The sequence below is a fragment of the Nycticebus coucang genome, chromosome 7 (genome assembly GCF_027406575.1).
Source record: "Nycticebus coucang isolate mNycCou1 chromosome 7, mNycCou1.pri, whole genome shotgun sequence".
In the NCBI taxonomy this organism is placed as follows: Eukaryota; Metazoa; Chordata; class Mammalia; order Primates; family Lorisidae; genus Nycticebus; species Nycticebus coucang.
Window position 1 is genome coordinate 79,354,766 of NC_069786.1, and position 15,430 is coordinate 79,370,195.

General features: G+C 38.0%; 1 protein-coding gene across 4 annotated transcripts in view; it reads right to left on the minus strand.

Annotated features, from left to right (window-relative positions):
• Positions 1-15,430, minus strand: part of PDE1A (phosphodiesterase 1A) — a 402,616-nt gene that overhangs the window by 338,100 nt on the left and 49,086 nt on the right. The window lies entirely within an intron of this gene.

Consider the following 15,430-nt stretch of genomic DNA (forward strand, 5'->3'; position numbering starts at 1 on the left):
CAAACAAAAATTTAACTTGTACACAGACTCAAAGTATATTGCTTCCCTTTTTCCAGCCCTTGAAACTGCTCTTTTAACAGGAACCTCAAATATTTTACCTTTATTAAAAAAATTACAAACTTTAATTCAACAAAGAAATAATCAATTTTATATTGGTCACATAAGAGGACATACTAATTTACCTGGCCCTTTGGCCCAAGGAAACGCCACTGCAGATTTGTTAACACGTACCGTGGTGGCATCAGTGACTGAGGCTGAAGAAAGCCATGCCTTACATCATCAAAATGCTAACGCATTAAGAAAAATGTTTCAAATTACTAGAGAACAGGCAAGACAAATAGTCTTAAAGTGTAAAGCCTGTCCTATTACTCATCATCCTTTAAAATTCGGTGTCAATCCACGGGGTTTACGCCCCAATGTATTATGGCAAATGGATGTAACACATGTGTCTAATTTTGGAAAACTACAATATGTACATGTTACTGTCGATACCTTTTCTCATTATATCTGTGCCTCTGCAAGATCTGGCGAGGCTTACAAAGATGTTGTACAGCACCTATTTTACTGCTTTCAGCAGCTAGGTGTTCCTCATCAATTAAAAACAGACAATGCTCCAGCTTATACCTCTCGAGCATTTGAACAATTTTGTATACAGTGGAAGATTTCTCATTCTACGGGGATTCCTTATAATCCTCAGGGTCAAGCGATTGTTGAAAGAACTAATCAAATATTAAAATTACAGATTGAACGTCTACAAAAGGCTCATAAATATTTTTCTCCTCATCATATATTAACTCATGCTTTATTTGTTTTAAACCATCTCAATGTAAATTCTAATAATTTAACTCCTGCTTTATCTCATTGGCAACCGCAATCGGCTGCCACCCTTCCAAAAGTACTCTGGAAAGATTTATTATCGGGCCAATGGAAGGGCCCTGATATATTGTTAACCTCGGGACGAGGCTATGCTTGTGTCTTTCCTCAGGATGCCGACTCCCCTATCTGGATCCCGGACCGGCTCATCAAACCGGCTCCTCCGGAGACCCCGACGCAGACGACAACGCCTGCGGCGAATGAAAATTCTATCTGCACAGATGAGGACGACTGTGGAAGTGTCACCGAAACCCTCCAAGATCACATGGACACAGATCCGCGGCCTGGTGAAACAAGCTAACCGACTTCTCATGTCTCAAAATAATCCTTTAACCCCTACAATGTACTTTGTTGCATTTTTATCATTAATCTCTACTCCTAAAGTAGAAAGTGCTGCTTATTGGTCTTATGTTCCTAACCCTCCACTACTACACCCAGTGGGCTGGCTAGATCCAGACCCCATAAAAATTCTCTCTAATGATTCTATCCGCTTAGGAGGTTTAACTGACTCAGAATCCAGACATCATGCTGCGGCTTTAATTAATTTCACTGGCAAAGCCGATTCATTACCTATTTGCTTTACCTTAAAGGACAATACACCTCCTTTTTGTTTGTCTACCAGTTATAGAGTATTCTTAACTGATGCTCCAGATCCCCATGATGCAAATAGACGTTATGTTTGGGAATATGAATTACAAACTATTGGAAGTCCTAATTATAATGAAACCTGTTTGTCTGTGGACTGGTTACCTCTCCCTAACTGTAAAGAAAAATATAGAGATAAAAATCAATTCTGGGAATCATCATTAACTAAAACACCTACTTGGCTTTCCTGTGGATTCCCAGATGCCGCCAACAAGCATTCTCCTATAAATTCAAACATAATCATCTGGGACTATTCTCCTACTTCCTGTTATGATCATAATAAATACCTATCAAACCAATTAGATAAATATCATCAATATCAGTGGTCTAGTACCCCTCAACCAATACGCAGATGGTTTACACCTGGTTTAGTTGAACCCATATGGGTCGCTCAAGACAAAGATAAAACTCAAATACATTATGACTTATTTAGACTTGTTGCTGCATCCAACTTAATTTTAGAAAAAAAACCTAATATGCCAAAACCAAATGCAATGTCAGTAAGAACTTGTGTTGGATATCCGTATGCTCTACTTTTAGCTTCAAATAAGTACTTAACTATTACACAATCTAAAAACTCTTATCATATTTCTTGTACCGCTTGTAAAGTTACAAATTGTCTTACTTCTACTGATTTGTTTAATGAACGCTTGTTTAATTCTGTTTTAATTGTAAAAAGACCCTCTTATGTACTATTACCTGTTGATTTACAAGATAATCCTTGGTATGATAATTCTGCTTTACAAGTTTTACATACTGTTAATCAATTAATTCGACCTAAGAGGTTTGTAGCTGCTTTAATTCTCGGTATTTTAGCTTTAATTTCTATAGTTACAACATTTGCGGTAGCCACTACTGCTTTGGTTCAAGAAGTTCACACAGCTCACTTTGTTAATTCTCTCAGCAGCAACATCACTCTAGCTTTAATGACTCAAGCCAGCATAGATAATAAACTTGAAGCAAAACTTAACATCTTAGAAGAAGTAGTCTTAGCCCTAGGACAAGATATAAAGTTTATACAACATAAACTTCAAACTAGATGTCACTCTGCTTTTCCAGCTATCTGTGTCACTCCTCTACCTTATAACCTCTCCACCTCTTGGAACAAAACAAAGGCACATTTACAAGGTGTGTGGAAGGATAATGATATTACACATGACTTACATACCCTTCAAAAGGATATCACTGCCATCAGTGAAGCTCATCTACCTAGTACATCTCTCGATGCTCTGGCTCAATCACTCTCTGACAATCTTAAGTCTTTAAATCCTATATCTTGGATTCAGTACATTGTGTTTATTGTTATTATTGGATGCCTGATATTCTGTGTTGTCTTATTGTTACCATGTCTTCTTCGTTGTGTCTTTTCCTCCTTAAAGGCTGTTCGCCAAGACCTCTTTGAACTACGTTTCATTAACAAAAAGGGGGGAAATGCCACACCCCCGGCATCAAGCCGTGGCGGGATGGCTCTGTCCGCGTTGTAAAAACTGTGGTAAGGCGGTGAGTGCTCCCCGGAGCGTTGCCCCCAGTCCCCCTGGCTTGCGACAGCAGCGCATAAGTTGCCTAGCATGCCTTTTAGTGAACGTAAAAACTCACGAGGTACGGCATAAAAGCCTAAAGGACTTTTACCCTGAAACTTGTTTAAAACCTGCTTGGTGAGCTGAATGCCTGATTGTTGCCTGTTTGCTCTGAGGAACCGGAACTAAGAATAAACACAGTGACTTACTGATCCACAATTAAACACAGCAAGTATGGCTGTGCCGGACTCAGTGGCTCCAAGAGAGCCTGTACAACAGCACGTCCCCACCATAAATGTCAGTGAATTGAAATAGTACATCGAGAGAATGCAGGCACGGCAAACAAGATGTTCCAACATGACACCTCCTGCAGTAAAACTTTACTTAGAAAAACATCTGACTTCACTAATTAGTAAAACTTTACTTAGAAAAATGTTTTACTTCACTAATTTTCATATGTAACACAAATCAATAGAGTAGTTTAATGTTTAATAAACAATTAACTATGAATCAAAATATAGTTACTAATTAGAGTAAAAATATATAGTAGTAGTCAAGTATTATACATAAAAGAATATGTTCAGCTGTTTTTAAAAGAGATCATAAGAAACTGAAAACAATTACAGAACTAAGAGAAGTTACAAGCCTTGACATTCCTAGATAAGGGGAAGCAACCAGGTGTTACTAATGAAACCACTTTCTTAGAACAAAAACCTTGAAAAAATAAACCACCTCCCTCCAAAGAGCAAAACCTTGAAAATATACAGTGCATCAAAAGAATGTATATACCACAAACAAGATGTTTCCAACCTGATATCCACCCACCCTTTCCCCCTATCTCTAACCTTGTCTTTCCTAACCTCACTTTCAATATAGTTTAGTTTTCATACAATATCCTTTTATTTCTCATGTTTCCTTCACACTCTAATCACTTATATGATTCATAATACACCTCTAATCATAACAACTATATATAATCATGAAAATAAAACTATGAAAGAAAGTAATGTGGTATGTTAAAAAACACATTCAACTTTAGATAAAAGAAGCTGAAAAGTAACTGCTGCTTATCAGCTACCTCACAGCTGCCTTTGTTCCCCCTTACGGGCAAAACACTGTGTAAGATAGATGGTTGAATGCTTACATTTGTAAGACAAGATAAGAACTTGTGACCATCTGCAAGTCATAAAAATGTCTTTTGTGATTTGTAATGCTTTGTCAAAAATGTATAAAAGACACTCTTAAAATTCAGTAAAGTTGCAGCTACTTTCCTCATCACTTGTGGTGTCTAGTAGTCTGTCAAATCACCCTGCGTCGACCTTCCAATCAACCTGAGCCGTTCGCCCTGAAAGCCCTCGGACTGAGACTCATTCGACTGGCGGTCCGCGGCACAAGGTAAATTTTCAATTCTTTTGATTCTGTTGATATTTGTTTTGTGTCCCAGGATATGATCAATTTTGGAGAATGTTCCATGGGGTGATGAGAAGAATGTATATTCTTTATCTTTGGGGTGGAGTGTTCTATATGCGTCTCTCAAGCACAGTTGTTCTATGGTCTCATTTAAATCTCTTATATCTTTGTTTAATTTCTGTTTAGAGGATCTGTCCAGCTCTGTAAGAGGAGTGTTAAAGTCCCCTGTCATTATGGTATTATCAGATATCATATTGCTCAGACTGAGTAAGGTCTGTTTCAAGAATCTAGGAGCATTTAAATTGGGTGCATAAATATTTAGAATTGAAACATCTTCTTGTTGTATTTTTCCCTTGACCAGTATAAAGTGACCATTTTTGTCTTTTTTGACTTTAGTTGCTTTAAATCCACATGTATCTGAAAATAAGATTGCAACTCCTCTTTTCTTCTGAATTCCATTTGCCTGAAAAATTGTCTTCCAACCCTTGACTCGGAGCTTTAATTTGTCTTTTGAAGCCAGGTGTGTTTCTTGAGGATGGCTTGTGTTTTTTAATCCAGTCAGCCAATAGATGTCTCTTCAGTGGGGAATTGAAGCCATTAACATTTATTGAGATAATTGATAAGTGTGGTAGTATTCTATTCGTCTTATTTTGTGAGAGTCCATTGCTTAGTTTTATCTTTTGCATCAGTGTGGAGGTTAGGTTCTGTCCTTTAATTTCTGAGTTCTTACTTTGCTGCTGATCCATTGTGGTGGTCAGTGTGCAGAACAGGTTGAAGTATTTCCTGTAGAGCTGGTCTTGTTTGGCGAATTTCATCAATGTTTGAATATCCGTAAATGATTTGATTTCTCCGTCAATTTTTAAGCTTAGCTTAGCAGGGTACAGAATTCTGGGCTGGAAATTGTTCTGTTTAAGTAGATTAAAGGTAGATGACCATTGTCTTCTTGCTTGGAAAGTTTCATTAGAGAAGTCTGCGGTCACTCTGATGGATTTGCCCCTGTAGGTCAACTGGCGCTTACTGCTGGCAGCTTGCAGAATCTTTTCTTTTGTCTTGACTTTGGACAGTTTCATCACAATGTGTCTTGGAGAAGCTCGGTTAGAGTTGGGGCGACCTGGGGTCCAATATCCCTATGAAAGCAGTGTGTCAGAATCTTTGGTGATATTTGGGAAATTTTCTTTTATAATATTCTCTAATATGGCTTCCATTCCTCTGGGGCATTCTTCCTCCCCTTCTGCGATTCCTATAACTCGTATGTTGGAACGCTTCATAAAGTCCCATAATTCTGACAGGGAACGTTCTGCTTTCTCTCTCTTCTTTTCTGCCTCTTTTACTATCTGAGTTATCTCAAAAACTTTGTCTTCTACCTCTGAAATTCTTTCTTCTGCATGGTCTAACCTGTTGCTGATACTTTCCATTGCATCTTTAAGTTCCCTGATTGACTGTTTCAGTTCCTTCAGCTCTGCTATATCCTTTTTATATTCTTCATATCATTCATCTCTTATTTGATTCTGTTTTTGGATTTCCTTTTGGTTATTTTCCACTTTATTAGCAGTTTCCTTCATTGTTTCCATCTTTTCTTTCATTGTTTTCAACATGTGTATTCTAAATTCCCTTTCTGTCATCCCTAACTTTTCTTTATAGGTGGAATCCTCTGCAATAGCTACCTCATGGTCCCTTGGCGGGGTTGTTCTGGACTGGTTCTTCATGTTGCCTGGAGTTTTCTGCTGATTCTTCCTCACGAGTGATTTCTTTTATCTGTTTCCTTGCCCTAATTTTCCTTTCACTTCCTCTTGCTCTTTAAGTTCTCGTGCCTGTGGACCAAGGGTTACATGACCAGAAGGGTGAGAAGGTTGAAGAGCAAAAAAGGGATGAAAGAAAGGAGGACCAAGTGATAAGAAAAAAAAAGAAAAATAGAGAAAAGAGAGGGGGTGGGTAAAAGGAATATTGACAAAAAGAAGAGAGGCACAGAAAGAGGGAGACAGAGCAATATAGGTGTACAGTAGGGTACTTTGACACAATCTTAAGAAAACCCCACCTTCTGGGGGTGCCCAGTTGGGTGGTTCCCTTGAGGTCAGCAGCTCTTTGCTAACCTGATCAGACACAGTACCCCACCTCCACCAAGTAGAGAGGAAAGACAAAAATGCTATAAATCAAACCAAAACAAGCAAACAGAAAACTTTATGGGATAAAATTGGGTGAAAAACCAAATAATAGCAGTAGAAACACTAGCAAAAATGAAGTTCTAGTTATTGAAAAAGGCAGCAATGGGAAATTATAATTAAACTAGAAAAATTGAGAAAGAAAAAGGATCTGTATGGAAAAGGTTAAAATTAAAAAACAAAACAACATCAACAACATCAAAATAAACAAAAGAAACAACCAAACCCCCCCCCCCAAAAAAAAAAAACACAAGCAAAAACAACGCAGTATGTATATGTTATTGAATATTGTCTGGGCAACACGTGGTCTTCTGGGGTATGAGATGTTAATCACAGTTCTGATACGACTGGAGGCTGCTGATTTCTCAAACCCCAGCAGGTAGACACCCTAAATCTCTCTTCAGCTCACTTAAAAGGCACTTTGAACTTGTAAACTTGCTGAGCAGAAGCTTTCCCAGGAAAGTGCTTGTCGCTGGAATCACTGCTGAAGTGCCTATCCACATACCCAGTGTGCCAAAACCGGAAAACCGGTCTCACTCTGCCCTGAGGGCTAGGGCTGCAAGGCGGCTCAGACCCCACCCTTCGGCTACTCGGTCACTAGGTTACCAGCTCCCACCCGATTCTAGCTCTGCAACCCTGAGGGCGGAGCTTGCCAGGGCAGATCACTCACAATGGGTCCCTGTGACCCACAGCCAAACACTATTAGCTCCGTCTGGCTCAGCGGCTCCGACTGGGGCCCTAGACAACGGCCAAAGTTCTCCGCAGTCCTGCTCAGGCTCTCCCCAAGGCAGTTCAACTGAGTGCCAAGTCCAAAGACACCAAAACAGTTCACAGGTAAGGCCTTTCCAGTTCGCTGCTACTGAACTTACAGTTGCCGGCAGGTTTAGACGGATTGAACACACACGACCACTTGCCGTTTTTCCACTGTTTTAGTCCTCCTCTTGGGGTCCAGAAGTCTCTCGCTGACTCCCTGTATCCTCACAGGGGTGATGATAGGCAGATCCCACCAGCCAGAGATGCCTGGAGTCCTATCTCCCCAGACTCACGGTGCCCAGATGCAAGGAAGCTGTTACTCGGCCGCCATCTTGCTCCGCCTCCCTACAACTTTCTTTTCTAAACATATATATAAGAAAAACTATAATTTGAGAACCTAAATATATTTTGGAAAAAAAATTCATAGCAATGTCTCAAAAACTTTTAAATGCTTGTTTTGATATATTCCATTAGGAGTTGTATAATTTCTAACAAACCCCATAAATTGCAAGTGTTTTTTTTTTTTTTTTAAGTGGAAAACGAGATATTCTTCAGTTTACAATGCCTTTTCTTTATTTTATCCTTTGGCAAGTATAATGTGCCATAAAACATTAATCTTAAACCAGTTTGATGCAGTTTATTTTATTTTTTATTTTTCATTTTTTTGAGACAGTCTCAAGGTGTCATCCTGGGTAGAGTGCCATGGCATTATAGCTTATCGCAACCTAAAACCCTTGGGCTCAAGCGATCCTCTTGCCTCAGTTTTTCTATTTTTAGTAGAGACAGGATCTCGCTTTTGCTCAGGCTGGTCTCAAACTTATGAACTCAAGCAATCCACCCACCTTGGCCTCCCAGAGTGCTAGGATTACAGGCATAAGCCTCTGTACCCGGCTGTTTGATGCAGTTTAAAATAATAATTTTTGTTCCTTAGCCACAAACACATATATACTGACTTCATGCCTGCTGAATGGAGTTATCCATGGGCAAACTTGGAATATATTCCTAAATAATCCCCAAATCAGAATTGTTACTTCATCTTTTCAAGAAACAAACCATGTAGAATCATTTTTTCCCAAAGCCTTAACAAGATTTGGGGCATATGCACTTTGATGGCGAGATTATGTTCATTCATTAAATAAATGACACACTCTTGTTTCCCCAGTGTCTAGAATGATGCCTGAAAGGAGGAGAGGGCTAAACAATATATTTTCACAAATAAAAGCAGGCCATATTTATTATAGCAAACACAATATAGGAATAAGGAAGCTGTTATATTAAATTATTAATATGTTAAATTTTAGGGCAAACAAAAAAACTTTTTCAAGTGTTGCACAAACTTTATTTTTTTTTATAATCTGCCAGTTCTTCATTTGTAAAGCCTTGAATGTGCCGTCAGTTGTTTACTTCATAATGTCTTTAAATCCACATTTTTCTGTTCATCCTATCAGCTCTGACCTAGTCTGTATCCTCCGCTATACCTCAGCCTCTGGGCTCATATATCTGTTACAAGTTTCATATTCTCTTCTTCTTTTTAAAAATAGGTTTGTCATTCACAGACCCTAAAAGGCACCCTGTTTCTCACACCAGATAAAAGTCGAACCCTTCAGGCTAGGAAATAAAAACTCGAAATTAAGTTCTGGTTCCCTTTCCCTCTAGTAAAGTGTGTGGGGTTGATTGATTTGTGCTCTGGGCTTCAGTTCTTCAACTCAAAGAAACTGGAGAACTTGGAGAAACTAAGGGGTGGGATAGTCTTAGAAATGTGAAGGCACAGAAGCATAAACCCACTGGATATGTTAGTAAAATAGTCAGTAAACCATCTCCACTGGAGAGAGAGGTGATGATGGAAACAAGGAAATAGAAAGTTAGAAAGTTTAGAAGACTAGAGAGAAAGAGACTCTGAATACTGAACAGAGAGCTATGTCCTTTGTTCTATAACAATAGGATGTCACTGAAGATTTTTAAAGAAAGGGTGTTACTCATATTCATCACTCAATTTCCAGGAAGGGGCTCTTAACTAAAGCATCCCCAGGTGCACACAAACAGATCGTGGTAGAGGAGGTAAGTACTTTTGGTTAGAGTGGTGAAGTAAATCAAAATTCTATTCTTCCTCCTAACTAGCACATTCCCTCTGCTCGTGAGAACCCATATTCCTAAAAAGCAAACCAGGCATGGACAGAGTTTTGACAAATAGAAGCCTAGAGAAAGACCCACTCTGCTCTGGCCATAGAGCAAAAATAAATGAGAACTTAGGATTTGTCTGTTGAGCTAGTAGGCTTACCAGGCTGAAAGAGCAGCTAGACATTAAAAGGGGTGCATAGCTCGTATCTAGGGAAGTAGAAACAAAGGGGGAAAATGGGGAAGTAGAAAGGAAAAGGAAAGAAAGAAGGGAAAAGAGAAAGGAATGAAGGATGTGTGGGAGGATGAAAGGGAAGAAGCAGAGAGAAAAGGAAGAAAATTACCAACACCAGGAAGAAAAGAGATTCCTTACTCAGATTCTACGGTTCTTAAAAGAGTAATAAGGGAATTGCAGGATTATAAAAAGATACTGTAAATAAATTTGTGCCAATAAATTTGGCAACCTAAATGAAATGAGAAAATCTATAAATCACACATGAAAAATGTTTTAAAAATTGAAGAGCTCTATAGGAATTTAAAATTTTTAATTTGTAACTAGAACCTTTACAGAAAGAAAATGTTGGACCTAGATGCCTTCAATGGTGAATTTTTTCAAATATTTTAGGAAAAAATAATAGTCATCATTTACAAACTCTTTCAGAGAAGAGAGGACTAGGAAAAACTTTCCAACCTTATTTTATAAATCCAGAATTACTCTGATTCCAAAACCAAGCAAAAATAACATGTGAACTAGAAATCAATATTATTTGTGAATATAAACATAAATAAGGCTTTAAAATATTAGCAAATCAAATTTAGCATTATATAAAAAGGATTATATATCATAACCAAAGAAGTATTTATTCTAGGAATACAAAGCTGATTTAATATCTGAAAACTAATCAATGTAATTAACCATGTTACTTGAATAAAGAGAGAAAACCAAATCCAGGCATACTTCAGAGATACTGCAGCTTAGTTCCAGACCATCACAATAAAGCAAATACCAGAAAAAAGCAAATCACTATGTTTTGTGTTTGCTATACATATAAAAGTTATGTTCACACTATCCTATGTTCTATTAAGTGAAATAACATTACATCTAGAAAAAGTAGATATCTTAATTAAAAAGTACTTCTTGCTAAAATATGCTAACAATAATTTGAACCTTCAAGGAGTCTCAATTATTTTGCTGGTGGAAGGTCTTGGAGGTTCAGTCTTGATGGCTGCTGATTAATCAGGGTGGTAGTTGCTGAAGGTTGGGGTGGCTCAGGTAATTTCTTAAAATAAGACAATGATAAGTTTTGCTGCATTGACTGACTTTTCCTTTCATAAAAGTTTCTCTGTAGCATGTGGTGTTGTTTGATGGCATTTGACCCACAGTAGAACTTCAGACTTGAAGTCAATCTATTCAAATCCTGTTGCTGCTTTATCAATTAAGTGTATGTGATATTCTATATCCTTGTTGTTATTTAAACAGTGTTCACAGCATCTTCACCAGGAGTACATTCCATCTCAAGAAGCCACTTCTTTGCTTATCTACAGGAAGTTGTATCATGAGATTACAGCAACTCAGCCACATCTTCAAACTCCACTTCCAATTCTAGTTCTCTTGCTATTTCCATCACATCTGCTGTCACTTCCTCCACTGAAATCTTAAACTCCTTAAAGTCATCCATGAGGGCTGGAATGTCTTTCAAACTCCTATTAATGTTGATATTTTAACCTCCTCTCATAAGTCACAACTGCTCTTAGTGGCTTCTAGGAAAGTGAATCCTATCCAGAAGGTTTTCAATTTACTTTCCCCAGATCCATCAGAGGAATCACTATCTATGGCAACAACAGCTTTATGAAAGGTAGTTCTTTAATACTTCTAGTTACTCCTTGATCCACGGGCTGCAGAATGGATATTGTGTTAATAGGCATGTAAACAACATGAGTCTCCTTGTACATGTCCATCAAGAGTACTTGGGTAACAAGGTGCACTGTCAGAGAGCAGGAATTTTTTGAAAGGAATCTTTTTTCTCAATAGCTTCTCAACAGGGAGCTTAAAATATTCTGTAAACCTTGCTGCAAACAGATGTGCTCCAAATACAGAACACAGGCAAAATAGATCTAGCAATATTGCTAAGGGCCCTGGGATTTTCAGAATGTTAAGTCTTCAATGGCTTCAATTGAAAGTCACCAGCTGCATTGCAACTCCTAACAAGGGAGTTATCCTGGCCTTGGGAGATTTGAAGCCGGTTTATGACTTCTTCTCTGTAGTTATGAAAGTCCTAAATGGAGTCTTCTTCCAATATAAGGCTTTTCTATCTACCTTGAAAGTCTGTTGTTCAGCATAGCCACCTTCATCAATGATCTCAGCTAGATATTCCGAGTAACTTCTTGTAGCTTCTACATCAGCACTTGCAGCCTCAATTTGTGCTTTGATGTTATAAAGATGACTTCTTTCCTTAAACCTCACCAGCCAACTTCTGCTAGCTTGAAACTCCTCTTCACAGCTGCTCACATCTCTCAGCCTTCATAGAACTGAGAAGAGTTGGGGTCTTCCTCTAGCTTTGACTCACGAGTATGCTGTGGCAGATTGATCTTCTGCACAGAACACCAAAGCTTCCTCCATGTCAGCAATAAGGTGGGCTTACTTTCTTATCATTCTTGTGTGCTCTGGAGTAGCAATTCTAATTTTTGTCAAGAATGTTCCTTTGCATTTACAACTTCGCTGTTTGGTACAAGAGACCTGACCTTCAGCCTGTCTTGGTTTTTGACATGCCTTCCTCACTAAGCTTGATCATTTCCAGATTTTGATTTAAAGTGAGAGACATGTGACTCTTCCTTTCACTTGAACACTTAGAGAATATTGTAGGGTTATTAATTGGCCTAATTTCAATATTGTTACATCTCAGGGAATAGATCTAAAGAGAGGGAGAGGTCTAAAGAGAGGGAGAGAGACAGGAAATGGCCGATCAGTGAAGTGGTCAGAACATACACAAAATTTATAGTTTGAGTTCATTGTCTAATGCAGGCATGTTACGTGTTGCCTCAAAACAATTACAATAATGATGGAATTACTGTACCAAATGGTAAGTCTAAAAGCCCTGACTTCAGCATTCACTTGTGCCTCCTCAATCTATGGAAATTTAAAAAAAAAAAAAAAAAAACTTTTGTTTAAGTTTTACTCAAGAGAGAATTAAAAAAATTTAAAAAATGTATAATAACATCAAAGATCATTGATCACTAAAACAGCTATAATAATAGTGAAAAGCTTTGAAATACTTCAAGATTGCCAAAATGTGGCACAGAGACATAAAGTGAGCACATGCTATGGAGAAACGGCCCTGATAGACTTAATGGAGGCAGGGTTACTGCAAACTTTCAATCTGTTTTTTTTAAAAAGCAACATATGTGAAGCACAATAAGCAACATATAATAAAACAAGGTACGTGCACAATCATTTCAGCAGGTTCAGTGAAAGAATTCAGCAAAATGTTCTGCCATTTCATAATAAAAACTCTCAAGACAACGAGAACGTAAAAGAAATGCTCTAAACCTGATCAAGTGCTAACTAACTCAAGGACGCAAAGCCCAAGGCTTTCTAGCATTCTAAACGTTTAGTTTAATTCAATTCTCCAAATATTAATTGAGCAGCTATTCTCTTCCAGAGGTAATTATAGAAATAGCTATGAAACACTTACCAAAAAGATAGTCCCTGCTCTCCAGTTACTTAGAGTTTACTGAGAGAAAGAAATAAGAGATTTCAATAAAGACATGATAAACGCTACGAGATTAGTAAAACAGGGTGCTGTAAAGTCATCATGGCAGCACTCCTAATCCACTCTCACATCCAGGAAGGCTTCAAAAAATGGGTCTCTGTAAAGTCAAACCTTAAGGATGGGAGGAGTCACCCTGTGAAGTGAGGGTAGATGGAGGGACAGTATGCACTGTCATGGAAGGGCAAGTAGGTAATACGAACGGATACATTCACAGAAGGAAGAGAATCTCTATTGTGTTACAGAACACTTAGAATAAAAGGTTTTGCCTATGGCATGTTAGGCTTAGTTCAGTGGGAGATGACATTTGACTTCACAGTTTTACAGAGCTACTATGACTATTTTGATATAGCAATTTGTTTTTTAAGAATTACATTGTCTCTGTTCTAAGTGATTTTTGTACTTGAGTGCTGCATGTAGGTGGAATAACATTTCAAATAGTTAAAATGGTACCAAAAAACTGAGAGTAAGCAAATGACAATCTTCACAGTTTAGAGAACTAAATTTTCCGGGTGGTAACACGATGCCAACTTGTTCTACAGACCAATACCTTTACATCTAGTGCAAAAGTATTGTCTAAAACTACCAGCTATGATCCACAGTTATGTGGCTCTAAGACAGTTAAAAAAAATCATAAAGAAGATACCCATTCCCATAATTATTCATTTAAGAAAAGGGATAACATCACACAGGTGACAGATATATGTCAGGCAGATTAAAAATATGAACAGGAAGCTTTTCCTATGCCTATAACAGATTTGACTTACCCTAGTTCCACAATCATCAGAAGTCCTGAGAACTCTTTTATATATAGTGTGATTACTGAGCATTAAATCCCAACTGAAATAAAGCAAAACAAAAATCTCTCTTTAATCTAAATTATAACTTCTCGAGTTTGGACTAAAATGAGTGTAGGATGCGAGGTAAGGTGAAAGTCTCCTCGGCATTCCTTCTCCGAGTTAGGCCAGCCCAGTTCCTTTCGCACATTAAGAAGCTATGCACTATTCACAACTTTATTATACTGCACTCTGGGAAGAAATTTTTTAGGTTGTCATTTGCTTCTTTTTAAATAATTTTTTGGTTGAAAGTTTTTTTTTCAACAGGAAAGAAATTATCATACTGTGCAGTATTCTAACTCTTTGGTGAATGTCAACAAGAACGTCAACGGCTCAGCCCTCTGCTGGCAAGAAGAGTTTCATCAAACACTCTTCCTCTAAAACATTTCAATTTTAAAATAAATTTGGAACCAAAAACCAAACTTCAGTATCTGGACTAATAAGCTTAATACTAAAATGCTACCATAAAAAAGTTAATTCTCTATAAACAGATGTTTAATGTGCATGTTTGATGCGTCCATTTTTTTGTAAAGTCATAAATAAGCACATAGAGTAAATATTTACTTGGATCTAGAGACTTTACTATAATCAAAGTTTAACTCTTTCTCTTCAGTTAAAAAAAAACAAAACTCTTTCTGAATGAGGAAAATGTCTTTGTAAACATGTTTATGGAAGGAAAGGACAAGTAGGTACACCTCAGGCATACCGTGCAGCAGCAAGGCAACCTACTCTGTTCTCTAAGTGGGGCAGCCGTTCAGTGCATGGACTTTGCGGTACAATCAAATATGTTAGAATTAAACCTTGCCTCCATTAATAATCAGTCATGTGATCTTGAAGCAACAAGCTACTTAACCTCCCTGAACCTCGGGTGTTTGGTTTGGCTTTGTTTTTTACCTATATAATACCATTCCTAATTTTTAAGGATCTTGTGAGAATTAAATGAGATTATTGTGAAACACATAGTAGGTGCTTACTTTAGTTCTCCTGATGATATAGAAAGGCTCTATAAAGTTGCTGCTTTTCCTTAATAAAATAGAAAAATAAATTATGGACTATGAACAACTGTGTTTTTTGTTTGGTTTGGCTTTTTTCAGACAGAGCCTCACTCTGTTGCCCACACTACAGTGCCATAGCCTCAGTCCGGTTCACAGTAACCTCAAACTCCTGGACTCAGGCAAAGCCATGCCTCAGCCTCCTGAGTAGCTGGGACTATAGGCACCTGCCACAACACCCAGCTATGGACTATAAACGTGAAGGGTCAAGGAAAGTGCCTTGAGTCACATACTAAACAGAGCAATGAACCTCCCTAAGTTTGGCTACAAAGACAAGGGCCTTAGTTCCCATGCAGGCCTGCC